This window comes from Protopterus annectens, chromosome 5.part0, assembly GCF_019279795.1.
Source record: "Protopterus annectens isolate FY-2018-M chromosome 5.part0, PAN1.0, whole genome shotgun sequence".
Classification (NCBI taxonomy): domain Eukaryota; kingdom Metazoa; phylum Chordata; order Ceratodontiformes; family Protopteridae; genus Protopterus; species Protopterus annectens.
Window position 1 is genome coordinate 785186599 of NC_056735.1, and position 16753 is coordinate 785203351.

The following is a 16753-nucleotide window of genomic DNA, read 5'->3' on the forward strand; positions in this document are numbered from 1 at the left end:
GGGAATGGCCTAAAACTGTTTCACCTACAAACAGAAACACAGACACACTCACACTTACATTTGCCAGGACTGTGATTAGAACCCCTACCTTTCTAGTTATTAGTACCATAGAGTTACACAGTTAACGTATGCACTACAGAGCTTATAGGGCTGATAGGTGTCCAATGGTACTTCTAATGTGAATGACAGCAGCAGCTCTTGTGATGTAGGGCAATGGGAAGTGTACAGAGTGGGAATGGCCCCCTAATACTTAAAACTAGAGACACATACACACACACACACACACACACACACACACACACACACACACACACACACACACACACACACACACACACACACACACACACACACACACACACACACACACACACACACACACACACACACACACAAAGGTAGGTGATGTGATATTACATCCCCCACCTCAGTACTATTACACAATGGAGCTTACCTTCATGCAGGCAATTGTGACTGGTTACGACTGGTATGCCACTGTCTGCAGCAGAACATCATGCTATGCCGTTCAGGGTATCCCTGTGTATGACTCACTCTCTGCGTGTCCTTCTCTCTCTCTCTCTCTCTCTCTCTCTCTCTCTCTCTCTCTCTATCACCGTCTGTCTCTCTCTTCCCCACTTCTTTGCTTGACATATTGTTATATGTTACCCATATATATGTCTGTATATCACACACAACTTCATAGGTTCATAGGTTCATAGGTTTATACTAGGCTATCTGCCCTAAGGAATTTATAAGCCTAGCCCAAAGTTATGTGGCTTACGCCACCCCTTATATTAGAAATAATGTGCCCATTAGTTTGTTGTGCCTCTGTCCAGCAGTGACACAGAGATGATTCCCGGGGTAAACCTACGATCTCCCAGCCACCGGTCAAAATTTCTCTTGAACAGAGCCAGCGAGGTGCTCTGCCTCACATGGACCGGGATTTTATTCCACAGCATGGGGAGTCTCTGGGTGATAAATCTATCCCTCCAGCACGTCCTATTTATATCCGTGCTAAGGTTTAAGTCACTTGCTCTAGTGGTTCTGGTGGATTTGGATTTTTTGAGGTGGAGCATGTCCATTAATTCCGGGTTGGTCATGGCCTTGTATGTCAGGCACAGGTCACCTCTGAGCAGACGGTATGCAACTGAATAGAGTTGGATTTTCTTCAGTCTGGCAGTATATGACAGGTTTTGGAGTCCCTTTATCCTTTTGGTGAGGAACTTTTGGGGTCTCTCCAATTGCTGCAGGTGTCTGGTGAGATACATCCCGAATGGGGCATTGTACTCGATCATTGGTCTGATAAGTGAAGAGTACAGGGCAACAATGACCTCACTTGATCTGGATGTGAATCCTTCATGATCAGATGGGCAATGTAGAAGGTCTTTCGAACCACTTTAGCAACGTGAGTGTCAAATGAGAGGCCACTGTCAACCTGGGTACCCAGGTCCCTGATAACCTCTTCTGTGCTTAGTGGGTTGCCACCTATATGGTAGCTTGGGGTTACCTTGTTTTTCCGAAGGGTATGACTATACACTTTTGCATTTAACTTCAGGCCATGGCTCTGGCACCAGCTATCAGTTTCCGTGAGACCCCTCTGAAGGATGTCTGTGTCCGATGTACTATCCACTATGGCACCCAGCTTGCAGTCATCCGCAAACTTTGTCAGCCATAGTCCTCCTATGTTTGCCTGTACTTCTGAGAAGTAGATGCCGAACAATAGGGGCCAAGGACTGAGCCCTGTGGGACACCACTTGTAACCGGCTTGGAGTCTGACATGGCTCCAGCAACTCCAACCCTGTGGGTTCTGTCCTTTAGCCAGTTTGCAACCCATCTTGTGACATATGGGTTTACATTTAAGCTGGTAAGTTTCTCTATGATACCCGAGTGGGGTATTGTGTCGAAAGCTTTTGCAAGGTCAAGGTAGGCTGTATGGACTGCCGTTCCCTCATCAGTGGCCTTGGTAACTGTTTCGAAGAAGTCGACCAAGTTCAAAAGGCAAGATCTGCCCTTGACAAAGCCAAACTGGGTTGGGTCCAAGGTCTGCAAGTTCCATATGTCCTTGTTTATGAGTTCCATTATGATCCTCTCCATAGCTTTGCAGACCAGGCTTGTTAAGCTTATGGGGCAGTAATTACCAGGGTCCGTAGAGGCACCGCCTTTGTGGAGTGGGACCACAGTTGCCGTACCCCACTCCTTGGGCACATATCCTGTGGTAAAGCTAAGATTAAACAGCTGCCTTATGAGCAGGTTTAGTTCTTCATTGAGTTCATGTAGCACACAGCCGGGGACACCATCCGGTCCCATTGATGCTGTGTTTTTAGCTTTAGAGAGTGCAGCTTTCACCTGCGCATTTGAGATGTCTGGGAGGCTACACTCTGTTGGGATAGTTATCTCTCCTTTTGGGGGGGAGGGGGTGAAGTTTGCGCTAAACCTGTCTGCCAGTATGTTGGCAATGTCTGTGGGTTCAGTGATTTTTGTATCATTTTGGACTAATTCTGAGCATATCTGGGAGTTTCCACCCAGGTTTCTGACATAGCTGAAGAAGGCCTTATGATTGTCTTTTGAATCTATGGCAAATTTTTTCTCAAAGTTGGCCTTGGATGATTTTATGAGGGATCGTAGTTTCTTGCTAGTACTGATCAAAGATGCCTTCCCTTTTTGGGATTTTGCTCTATCATGTAATAGCTTTCTCCTCTTATTGTAAAGTTTGTTTATGGCTGGGGTCCACCAGACTGGACGTTTGCCCTTGGTGGAAAGAGTCTTGGTTTTATTTGGGATTGCCTGATCCATGCAGTCCTGAAGGTGTTCATAGAAGGCATTTGTAAGGGCTTCCGCAGCTTGGGTTGTGGTTTCCATTGGCTCAGGGACCTTGAAGGATACCACACCTGGCTTGAGTAGTGTGAAGTTTGCTTTAGAGAAGTTCTTCACTGTGGTCTTTTTTGTTTGGGGTGGGGGCAGGATGTGGATTTCTAGTGAGATTAGTTTATGATCTGATCTCACCAAAGAGGGATATACTTCCGGTGTGGAGCATTTTGTCCCCATGTTTGTGATGATGAGATCTAGTATATTTTCTCCTCTTGTGGGGATGGTGACTAGTTGTTCCATGGCATTTGAATTTATGAACTCCAGGAACCTTTGGGCTAGAAAGTTGGGGCTTGAGTAATGTTCCCAGTCTATATTCGGGTAGTTGAAGTCACCCAATATGATGGTGTTTGGTGATACATTTATACCCTGCAGTGTCTTCAGGAAGGCTGATGCAGATATATCACATATGGACCACCTACAGCTAGCTGAGGGTAATTCTGTCTGATGAGTAAGTGTATGGACAGTTAAGGTGTACATAGCTGTCTGTATGCAAAGACATATATGCACAATGCAATTATATAGTCCGATGTGAGTTCTGACATGGCCTGTTATTCTCTAAGTGTAGGAGCATGCCCAGTATGACCTTCTATAGTGAGAGTGAGACTCCATTCCAGAGAAAGTTGTACTCCAGTCTGCATTTTTGTGTGCTACAGCCATACCTCTCATAAGTAAGCAGGACTTTTCTAGCAGTACTGGGTTTGTTTTAGTAGACATTTTCTGACATATCTGAAGTCTGACACTGGAATGCATTGTATCATTACCAAGACAGACATCCTCAGATCATCACAGTGCTTCACCAGAGGAATACATTATATATGATGCACAGACCAATATTATGAGCCCAACTATAGACATTCTTTCCCAAAAAAGCCATATGAGAGGTGTGGCTACAGCCGGTTGACTGATGAAGCTGTGTAAACTGTCCAGCAACTTGGTGATATACTGGGGATCTCCTGCTTGTGTGGTATTCTTAACTGGAAAGTCATATCCTGGTCCATACCTCTCAACTGTACAGTTTTTGGCAGATTGTCCAGGTGTTTGTCTAGAAATTTCATCCAGTCTGCATAAACTTGTGTTTGTATGGCAAGTTAGTTGCACATAATTGAAGACTGACATTACAAAATAATGACAAACATTAGTGTTTCAGACATCATAACTTTCAAACAATTCCTGCTCGTTATTTTACCAACTTTCTGAGTATGTAAAGGCAATATTTACAAGAAGTGCCTATCATTGGGCCTTTGTCCCACTTTTATTTATGACCTTGTCCAGATGTCTTGCTGTCAGAGGTTGAGACGTATGGGTGTGGGTACAGAGTGCATTCTACTGTGCAGAAATGCCCATTATATGTGTAGTACATTCCACATAGCACTGTGACTTCCAGGTATGTTAGTAGAAGAGCAGTACAGAGTAATCTGGTGAAACACTGACAGACAGTTATGTATAGGTTGTTAGGTTGCTATGACATTAGTATGGTTTTGGCCCTGAAGCCATTATATCCACACAGACAAGAGTGTAGCCCATGTTAAGACATATCAGCACACAGAGTTCTGTCCAGCAGGGACACAGGTGGAATCGCAGGACTGTATTTTCTGTTTCCCGTGCACTTATACAGGGAGCACATCACTAGGGGTATTGAGGCATTTGGTTTGCTGTGGACAGGGAGTATATTCCACAGATGGGGGCGTGTGTGGAACACATATCTGTCACACTGATAAGCCATACTGATATCACAGCCTAGGTTGATGTTGTGCCTACAGGTTGATGGAGTAGGTCTTGACTTCCAGATGTGCAACAGTCCCATCAAGGCAGGGTCTGGATTGCTTTGTATTCCAGACAGGGGTCACCTCAGCAGAGTCTGTATGGAATGGGGGTAGAGGGGCAGTGCTGTTAGCCTATCTGTGTAGGGAAGGTGTTTGGGGTTTGGGGTTAGGCCTTAGTGTTTGCAAGACCCTGGTGTGTGGGGTTTATATGGTCTGTGATGTGTACATGTGTGGGGTTCTCATGTGTTTTTGCCACTCAGGAGTCCTTTGCTTGGGTTTTGGTTTTGTTGCGGACCTCCACTTACATGGGTGTGTGTTGTGTATTTGCAGGTGATGTTTATTGACTCCATACACTGCATGGCACCTATGTTACTGCATAATTTGTTCTGGTGTGCACATTCTCCATTTGTCTGGCCAGTAGTTCCCCTTCCCCTTATGTGTGTCTCTTTGTCCTTCTGTAGTCCAGTCACAGGCTTTGGCCACAGTGGCTGTTTTATGTATTTGTAATTCTGATGTGAGCAGGGTAAATGCCATAACATTACACACAAGGTTGTGGACTTCACACCTCTGAGTGTACCTATTTAGCAGGTTGTCCATCACTGCACTACTACATTTGCTGTGGTCCTTAGATGGTTTGTGCTGCTATATGTTATTATGAGGCTACATGTGGGCCTAGCTGTCATACCATCACAGACTGACATCTGGACAGGCCTATATATGATAGTTAGACAAAGGCCCACACATGGGGACAGGGTGTTAATAATGTTCTGCCAAACAGAGACAGTCGGGAGACCGATTTGGTAATTGCTTGCTTTCTCTTATTGGTATAACGTCTGCTTCCCCATGTTTGCCATTGCTGTTTTGACATGACCCGTCTTGTTTTGCAAATAGTTGGAAGGCAAATGCAATGTTAGGATAAGTAGAACAGATATACAAGGCATACTTGTGCTCCTTCTGTGACAACCTCTGTCATTCCAGGGGTATCGCTGTTGACCAGAGACGTGTTGTCAGTGCTGACACAGAAAGGTGGCAGCCTGTTATATACTGGCAGTACACTGACATTCGGGTACCTGCTATCCTACTAGGCACTAAACCTCTCAACTTCTGACAGCCAGATATCTGCACAAAGTCATAAGAAATTAGGGGACAAAGGACTAACTATAGGAACCGTTCTTAAGTATTGGCCTTACAAACCTAGAAAGGTGATACAATAACAGGTTTTGCATTAGCATGCATTTTTCTATAGGGTATGAAGTCTGACACTACAATCTGTCATTATTTCCTGACCTTAGTCTTATGTGGTTTGCCAATGAATTGCCAGACAACCACTATTGCATGATATACAGACACCAAATATTATGCAAACCTCTGAATATTCTGCAATAGATCTGGGCAGTTGAGAGGTATGTTAGGCACTGTGTAGGTTACTCCAAGCTGTGTACTGTCTGTATGTGTGGCCCCCTGTCCATGACCTGTATACCTTTCCTGCAGTAAAAGATATTGATGTCTGGACAGTGTGTACAACTCCTACCATAGGTGTAGCTGACATGCAAAATAGTTGGCACTCCAGTTCTTTGCACATGGCCCTATCAACCACAGTACTGTACCTAGGCCACTAAGATGCGACACCCAGGAGTAAGTGCTGGCCACATCCTGACAGTATTGACCACACATATACATAGCTCAATGACCCCTGCATATTGTGGACATACTACCAGTTATCATGTTGGTTAGGACAGCCCTGGCAATGTGCGCTCTGCTGCTATTTCCCTACAAACATACATGTTACTGCATTTCTATGGGATTATGGGTGTGGGGGAGCAGATTGCTTCACATTTTGGTTCCATTTATCATAGATAGTATTGTGCCCTGTTTTGGAGAACATTGGCATATCACTAAAGACCACAGGTCAGATTGTAATGGCATAAATTTGAGTTTCAGACTTCTTACTCTTCAGACCCTTAGTGCAAGACCTGCCATGATATCACTGTGTAAGTCTGCAGGGGGGTATTTCATCATTGTCACCATTTGTAGGCCTTTGCCAGACATTTCCCAATGGTTTTGTATGGCTGACTTGCTGGGTGAGGCTGAGTGGTGAGCATGGGACCCCCACATTGACATCTGTGCCTGTGACCTATGACCCCCCCAGTTAGTTGGCCCCCCACATATACTGTAGTGAGATTTGCAAATTGGGTACTACTGTATAGTGTGGGAAAGCCAGTATTGAGCAAACATTTCCTGGTGTCCCACATAGCTGTCAGTTGTCTGCTGCTATCCCAGTAGGCCACCCCATTCCCTTGCATGCATGTAGCAATGCCATAGATATGCTACTAGAACATACTATTCCATTCATTTATTGTTAAGAAGACTGACTTACCTTGTGCCTGCAGCAGTTGTGAGGATGGTGCTTGAAGGCTGACTATGTCAGATACACACATTACACTGCCTATACATGGTAAGGTACAGGTAGTGAGATGTGAGTGGCATCCATTTCACTGTGTGTGCAGGTTGGAGAGAGGTGTCAGTCCCTAGGTCCCTACAGTGTCAGTGTGTGTGTTATGCATTGCCTCTTTGCCAAGGCCAGGCTATACTGGGCACACCTCTGTCTACCTACAGGAGCTGGCTCAGGGAGTTCCTCCTCCAATTCTCTCTGTGCCTGTGGGGACCTTGGCAATGGTGGCGGGCTGTGTGGTCCTTTCCTGCTGCAGCTGTTTCCACAGGATCATATTGTGTAGCATGGCACATAGTATGAACATGTGTGCACATGTGGCTGGAGAGTACTGCAGGGCTCCACCAGATATGTCAAGGCAGCAGGACCGTGACTTGAGCATCCCAAACACATGTTCTATAATGATCCTGGTTTGTGCGTGTGCCTCATTATGTCATTCTTGAGTGCATATGTGTGCATTTCTGATGGGAATCATCATCCACAGCTCCATTGTATAGCCAGCATCCCCCACCAGATGGCCATACTGGATGCCCCCCCTGGCAAATCCCTGGTACAGCTATGAAGAGTGCCAGATTTGGGAGTCATGATAGCTTCCAGGGCTGACAGTACATACATTAGTGATAATGTCCTGGGCATTGCACATGACCTGACAGTTGATGAAGTGAAAGCCATTGCGGTTTATGTAGACCCTACCCTGTTAACCAGGTAGTGCTTTGATGTGGATGTGCATGGATGTGGATGTGTGTGCCGTCTATGGCACCCAGTACCTCTGGGTAGTTTGCTACATGGTAGAAGAGGTGTATATTGCTGCTCCTCTCCTCAGGAGTGCTGGGGAAGTAAATGTGCTCACCAGCATGTGGTAGCATGGTGTCCAGAAACTGGTGGAATACCCTGGATGCAGATGCCTGTGAGACCCCATGATGTCCCAAGTAGGTCTTTGGAAAGTACCTGTAGCTAGTATTCTTAAAGCTATACATACCTTGGTATCCACTGGGATGGGTTCTCCTCTGTTGGCTCTGGGTCTGAGGCGAGGCCAGCACAGCTCAATGAATTGATGAAGTATCTCCCTGTCCACCCTGTAGCCCTCTAGTATCTCCAGATTATGTAGCCCCTTTTTTACCCTGGGTCTGAACACTCCTCAGTCTGGGGCGGTTGTCAGCATAATTTTCCTCACCACCCTCAGCCTCTAGCACATACTGATGTATCAAAGTGACAGCAGCTCCTAACATTTTGTCAGTTAAAGTTTGCCTGAATGTGTACACCAATAGTGCAGAATCTGTGGGGAAAAACCAGACTGAAAGGTGTTTGCATAGTTTATAGTGTGCTGTAGATGCTGCCTGAATGACTGGCTGACTGTGATACATTCCACCTGCCAGCTATATTATTTGTACTTGATTGCTTTTATTCTGGTATTTCCCATTTTTTTTTGCCCATTGACACCCCTTTTAAGCCCCGTGGCACACCACACAAACCCACTGCCCAAATATAAACAGTTCTGCTATTTCCGTTTTTTTTTTTTTTTTTTTTTTTGGTTTAAGACCCGGTGCACACAGTGCAAACCTGTTTAGCTAAAGTAAACACTTTTAAGCAGAAATGGTCCTCCCCTGGATGCAAACACGCTCCTCATTTCATGGAATAAGTCAATACAGCCTCAGACATACCCCCTTGCTTAATTGTGCATAGCTACATTCATATGGAAGCCATGGAGCTCCAATGTGCTTACACCAAGCATGACACGGGTCTATATTAGATGATCAAAGTTTTACTACTTTGAATCAGTAAACATCAATCACTACTGATCGAAGTAGTAAAACATTGAATCATTAAAACATAAAAAATAAAACAAAAGGGTGTAGGGCAGCAGTCCCCCACATGGGGTGTGCAGGGGTGCTTGCCCCCACACCCTTTAGTTTTATTTTTTTGTGTTTAAAAAAAAATGTTCATGAAGATTCCATGTTTTACTACTTTGATCAGTAGTGATCGATGTTTACTGATTCGCAGTAGTAAAACTTCGATCATCTGATATAGATTTGCATGACAGACCCCCTTTTCATGTCAGCAGCTTATCCTGTTTACACCACTGCATTATAGCTTCTACACAGTTAGGTGCATCCAGACAATGTTCTCCCATTTTGCCGTTCAGTAAATTTTGCTCATTTGCATACTCCAGTGCCTTAGTCCCCTGTTATACCACTACACAGGAGCCTATGTCCTGAGCAACCTGTGCTACTTGTTATTGTTTTGGTTCTGCATGCTACTTACTATAATGGCAAAATTCATACTTCACACAGAATTGTGTTTTTACATTTTTTTTTTTATTTTCTGCATTATCTCATTTGTGTGTCACTGCTCTGTGCTTAAATGGATGAAATTGGCCAAAAAAAACCCTTTTATTTTTCTAATTTTGCAACTGTTTTCCATGCCAATGGCCAATTGCAACTGTTTTCCATGCCAATGGCCATATGTTTGGCCATTGGCATGCTTAATAGTCATAATTTTGATTTTTGCAGAACTGTACACGGTTAGTAACAGAATACATTTCTGCAATGGACACTGCTCTGACACAGAGGCCTGCCTGCTTACTGATTCGTTAATTCACCTCATTTGCATGGTTTTCACCAGCAAATGGGGTAATTAGCATTATTCAGTGGTGTCCATGCCAGAATAGTGCTGGCAAGCTCATGCATGCCCCCAGCCTTGTGTACTGAATCGCTCGGTGGCCATATTCCATGCAGAAGCTGCTACACTATTCTGGCATGGTAAAACTGCTTTATTGATGCCCGGGGAATGTGTTTAGTTGTAGAAATTATTCAGCTTGCCCAATGGTTGTGTGACCGCAGAGTAAGTTATTAAGGGGTGCAGATGTGGGGCTTTCTAACTTCCATAATGTTATTACTTTGTCACCTCTATCCACTTCCAGAAAGGTATTTACTTTGTAATCTCTACCCATTTCTTAAAGGTATTTACTTTGTAATCTCTACCCAGTTCCACAAAGGTTATCATTTTGTAACCACTACCCACTTCCACAAAGTTATTACTTTGTAACATCTATCCACCTCCATAAGGTTATTACTGTGTAATATGTACCCACTATCTCAAGGTTATTATTTTGTAATCTCTATCCACCTCCACAAGATAATTACTTTGTAACTTGCACCCACTTATGGAAGGTTATTACTTTGTAGCCTCTATCAAACTTCACAAGTTTATTACTTAGTAACCTCTATCCACCTCCACAAGATAATTACTCTGTAACCTGCACCCACTTCCTCAAGGTTACTACTTTTTAACCTGTTCATAGAATAGGAACAACAATTAGGCTTGCTCGCTGTAGCACAGCAATTACATAAACCACATTTGCTTTGACAATAAATGAAAGGGATTACTTTCCAAAAAAGATCAGCTACTTGAACAATCATTATTTTTTTTTTTTTAACTTATTGTTGTCTAATCTTTGTTAACCAGGTAAGCAGGCTGATTTAAGGACCCAATTTAGCCATCATCCAAGTGAGATTTAACAACAGTTAATTATATCACAGGCAACATTTATTTTCAAAAGCACATAGGAATAAGAAGTGGTTCAAAATTCCAATATGTACATAACTACAGACAGAAAAAAATGACAAATATTTACATGCCAGCCAATATGAGCACTATCCAAACAGAAACTTTTATGAGAGCATAAGAAACATTAAGTTTATGAAGCATACACATCTATATACCAAGCATGTTAATACAATTATCACTGATACTAATAACAATATATTGTGTTGTTCCATACAATAGTGACATGGGGGCTGACCATTAATTCTTCTTATTATTTTGACAGAATTACATTTATCCATTCTCTGTGGTGCACATGGATTTGTATTCTTCTTTAAGCTACTCTATCATTTTCTAACTGAAAGTTGGAAAGTCAGACATTTCTCACATCTTGCATTTCCTGTGATTTCTAGATAGCTAGTGCAGTTCTTGAGGAAGATCTCTCTTCATCTGAGAGATTAATGTTAGTCTAAAGAAAGAGGGTAGTTTTGTTTTGCAGTTCTAACAGAGTACGGCTGAGACTTGCAACAGAGCATTATACCCAGTGAAGACAGTGACCATAGTACAAGAACATAAAAAGTTAAGCAGAAGAGAGGCTGTCAGAATTACAATTTAGCCTTTCTGAAGGATAGTCAGTGATACTCCCAGTCAGTTTATAATGAAATTAAACAACAATTCAGTTAATAGCTACATGTAAAATTGTTGTGTTGCTGGGATAAATTCAGTGTTGTACCAGAATGCAGTATTCTAGCCTAAGAGTCAGTATATTGATTTGTTTAGCCCAGCTAGCTACTATTGTTAGGAGAGTAGTGAATGTGAAGGAAAACCTTGTCTTCAGGCATAATTAATTTAACTATTTGGTATAAGGACTGAAAGAAAGCTGCCAATCAAAACATAAAGCAATGTATCTTTGATGAGTGAGCAAGGAAATAGATGTGCCTTGTGGGTCTATAATATTAATGGATGGACATAGAACAGCTTTTATGAGGCACCTGAAAGCATCACAACCATTTTTGAATAGTTAATATTTAAATGTTTTAAAAATGGCTAGGTCCAGATGAGACTGAAGTTATTCTATAGGAAGTCCTCCATCCTTTTAGCTATAGCTTCCAATCTCAGAAGTATAGTGTCATCTGTATAGTGTTCAGCTGCATGACTGTACAAATTGCTGAATTTATATATGAGTAATGAAACAGCAGTGGCCCCAAAACAGAGTATTGGCCTGTACCTGTTTGAAATAAGGCAGTATTTGAGGTTATCTTGCTGTTAATAATCCAGAATATTATATTTGAAACATATGAGAAGTACTTCCTGAGGAATCCTTTCTCTGAACTAGTCCTTCATAAAGAGTATAGTGAGACAGAGAGCATACTATACCATTCCAAAGGCCCACCTGAGGTCAGTAAAAGTTGTTACTGTGATGTCTTTCATTTCCATTGTCTCATTTTATTTTTATTTATTTATTTATTTGACATTTGTTTACTGGGAAAGTCTGATTGGAGTCCAAGAAATCCCATTTTCAGCAGTGGCCCAGGGAGAAAAGCTTCAAGTTGCATGATAATTAATAATATATTACAAAATATTTTTTTTATCAAATTTCTTTTTATTGAATATTTGTTCACAAAATATGCAGAAAAAAAATAAAAAGACATATACATGTGGTAGAGTTGACATTACAGAGTGCATACCATAAGCATGTAATAATAGTTATTGCCCACTTTACTCATTAACATTCAAATTAAGTAGAATTACCATTTGTGTTACTACAAGGACATGGTTATATTATAAGCTAGTCCAAGAGTTTTTATCATATAGCAGTTTTCTTGTACATTATTTTACAACTGTGAGCAATAGTAGAGGTATAACATCAACCTATATAATGATAATCTACTCTACTAAACCTTTTATATATATATATATATATATATATATATATATATATATATATACACACACACACACACACACACACACACACACACACAAATATGTAACCTTAATTATCGTGGTTACTAATCTTAACCAAGTGATGTGTTTACTATCCTTACATAATTAGTATTTAAAATACTGTTAATGACAGAATATCAATTAATGCTTTGTAGTACCTTTGATAGTAGGTTTGGTTCTTCTGACTTTTTTGTATAAAGCTTCCTGGCCAATATGTATTTCTTTGCCATGCTTTTGTATTCTGACCAGGTTAGTCTTGATCTGTCTATCCAGTTTGTTGCTATGTAAGCTTTTAATAGGGTGCATAGCGTTATTATAATATGTTTAGATAAATTATTATTATTGCATTTGAATATATGCAGTATAGCTGTTTCCCATGACAACGTGGATTTTGAATACCCTGATTTCTCTAAAAGGAATCTAAGTGAGCACCATAGTTTATAGACTGTTTTGCAGCTCCAAAAGATGTGGAGGATATCTGCCTCTTTGTTAGGACAGAAGGAGCAATAGGGTGACTTGAATGGGTTGAATTTGTTAAGGTGTACAGGTGTATGGTAGGCATTGTTGAAGATCATGATCTGTGTATATATTAACTTTTTGTATGGTGTCAGTTTCATAGTATTTCTAATAGCTGATTCCTTTTGATTGTCTGTTATGGTGTTATCTTTTCTTTCCCAAAACTTTGAAAAAGAATAGTACTTTGATATTTAATATTTGATATTTATTTATATGTATTTGACATCATGTTCTTTTTACTTAAGAGCAATTTTAGAACTTGTTGTGCTAACTTGGCATATTGCTCAACTACATTGATATCTTTGGTTATAGTACTCGCTAGGTATAAGATTTGTTTAATTATCGGTTATATTTATTGCTAGCTTTAAGTAGTTTCATGAAATTTTCCATTGGAAGTTTTTTTAATTGGTAAAAATCCCATACTGTATAATTTTTTATTAAAGGGTGTTTATCTAGATTTGCCATAGTGTTTGCTAGTTTTATATCTGGGTTGTTATGTATTGGTTTCAAAAGCATAATTGTGTCTTTTAAATTTATTGATATCAGTAGCATCTTGAAAATTTCACAGTTGTTTATTAAGACTGTGTGAATTTTTATTGTCTTAAGAGTTCCTTGTATTGAGAAGGGAATCATTTTTGGATTACCTTTATAAGTTATAATATGCCGGTGAAATAATTTAATCCATAATGGGTACCATTAATTTCCTATTGGATCATGATTTGCTAGCTGCATGGTGTGACTTACATTAATAATTTCATAGTACAATTGAAAATCAGGAAGGCCTAGGCCTCCTTTTTCTTTTGTGGGTATTAGCTTATTATAGCTAATTCTTGTACTTTTTGGGTACCATATGAACTTTGCCAGTCAAAATTTTATCTTGTTGAAGAAGGTAACTGGAATTTTCGTGAAAGTGGCATTCAGATGGTATAAAATCTTAGGCAATATGTTGATTTTTATAATTGAAGCTTTTGATAAGGTAGATAGTTTAAGCTTTTCCCACTTACTGTTACCAACTATATTTGACCATGTTTTAGCTATATTATTATTGAACAAATTTGATTGTGTATAGCTAAAATTTATACCTAAATACGTCAAGGTATATTTCACTTTAACATTAGTCTCTGACAAGTAAAATTCCTTATGTTCCAGTGGGTTAATCTGATAAATGATTGACTTCTTAGGATTAATTTCATAGTTGGATACCATGGAAAACGTATCTATGGACAATGGGATTTTGTTTAAATCAGTATTGGGATATTGAAAGTAAATATTGAGATCATCTGCAAAGGCTGTGTATTTTACTTTAGTGTTTGATACAGAAATAAGATGATGGTATGTTCTCTGGGTAATTTGCAGTAGTAATGTTTCTATATAAAAATTAAACAGGTTTGGTGTGAGTGGGCATCCCTGTCTGGTTCCCTTTACTATTTGTATTGGGTTAGATGTTTTCTTATTAATATAAGGAGTTGTAGTTGCTTTAGTATATAATGTTTTAATCATTTTTATGTATTCATTTGGGAATCCAAATTGATAAAGTACAAAGAGGAGGAATTCTTGATTGACTCTATCAGTAGATGCAACAAAAGCCTTTGACAATGTGTATTTAGGGGATTTGTCCTTGGTACATAAGTAGGTTAGGGCATCAATGGTTAATGTGTTGTCCTTAACTTGTCTCTGACTCATAAAACCTAGCTGTTCAGGTGCTATTATGACTGGGGCTACTTTCTGTATTCTTTGTGCTAAAATTGTTGAAAATATCGTGATAAACAAATTTATCAGAGCTATAGGTCTATAGTTGTTCGGATTTATGGGATCTGTATTCATTTTTGGGATAAATATGGTTTGGGAGTTGTTCAGATAAAGGTCTGATATCCCAACTTTTATTATATAGTTGTATAGTTTTAGAAGTATTGGTGTTATTTGTTGCTTAAAATGTTTATAAAATTCTGCTACATTCCCATCAGGACCAGGAGCTTTCCCAGGTTTTAATTTATCAATAGCCTTACTTACTTCCTCTTCTGTCAATGGGCCCTTGAGCTTATTAGATTGGGATTAAGTTATTCACAAAGGTTTGAAATAGGTTATCATTAATATGATCTTGTGGACCATAAATGGTTTGAAATATTTCTTCGAAAACCCCTATTATTTCAACATCAGAGTTATAAATATTGTCTTTATATTTTATTTCTTGCGTTTTGCAAGTGGGGATCCTTACATTGATAAGTCTTGCTAACATTTTGGAAGGGGTTTTAACCCACTCTGCATATCTGTGTAGCATTCTAAGTTCTGTAAATGTATATTTTGCGTTAGAATCTCATTTAACTGTTTCTGTAGACTTGCTATTTGTTTCTCAATAGTAGGAGTGCAATTTCTTTGTAGTTCAAGTTCAAAATGTCTTAGCTTACTTTCCATTTTATTTATATTTTCCCTTCTTTGTTTTTTGTAATATGATGCTTTTTGGATGAGGGTACCCCTAGCAGTAACTTTAAAGGCTGCCCATTGAATATCCAAAGGGATATCACTGTTTGCAACGTTTTCATTTAAGTGCATAAGAGAATTTATAATCTCTTGCTCCACTTCATTAACTTTCAACTGGTTTGAGTTTAATCTCCAGTTTAATGTAATGTGGGTAGTAAAATCAGTTTTATTTTGTATTATTAGATTTATTTTTGAATGGTCTGATAATGATCTAGGTTCTGAGTTATACTGTAATTCATAATGAAAAACCAATGAAAGAGGCGAAATGACACTATAAAAGCCGACAACTATAAAATAAACCGAAAATATTTATTAAAGTTAGTGCTTTTGGCAAAGACAATACTTCGCCTTCATCAGACAAACAGAGGAAATTAGTCACAGATGCATATATAAGTAATTAGTGGTAATGAATCCACCAATTGAAATAAACTGCATTTTACCTTGGCAACCTCAAACAAGCACTTCACGGAAGCAATACAAAAACTGAATATCTGATTAAACTTGTATTAAAAATGTAAAGTGACAATACATCAAGTTATTTAAACTATTTAAAAAAAATAAGTTGCTACAAAACTTATTAGATAAAAGTTAAAGTCACAAATACCAAATGAAAAATGAAATATTAAATAAAATAAAATAAACATTAGAAATATAAACATGTTCAGGTTCTCAAACTAGCAAGGAAGACTTTAAAACTTAATCACTCCTAATACAAAAAATAGAAAACTTCCACTGTCATGTAAATAATATACATAGACACAACATGGCAAAATCAATACTTATCATCTTCTTAAAGAGAGCCACCTCAGGACACATTTGATAGATAAACTATCATTAATACCTGGAAAAATATGTGCCCTAGTTCTTATCTGTCACATAAGTTCATCAATTTCTAATATAACTGTCAAGCTCCACCTCAAATGTCAACTTCCCTATGTTGTAAAATTACAAATCTAAACCCATGTCCATCATACTCAAAACAATGCTTGGCCAAAGCATTATTTAAATCTTTCTTCATGATAGCATAATGATGCTCATAAATTCTTTGTCTTATTCTACGCTCGGTTTTCCCAATGTAAAAAGTGTTGCAGAGGTTACACAGTGCAACATATGTAACACTTTTAGTCTCACAATTATAGTTGCTATTAACTTTGTACACTTTGTTGTTGATAGAGACTTGATTACCAAC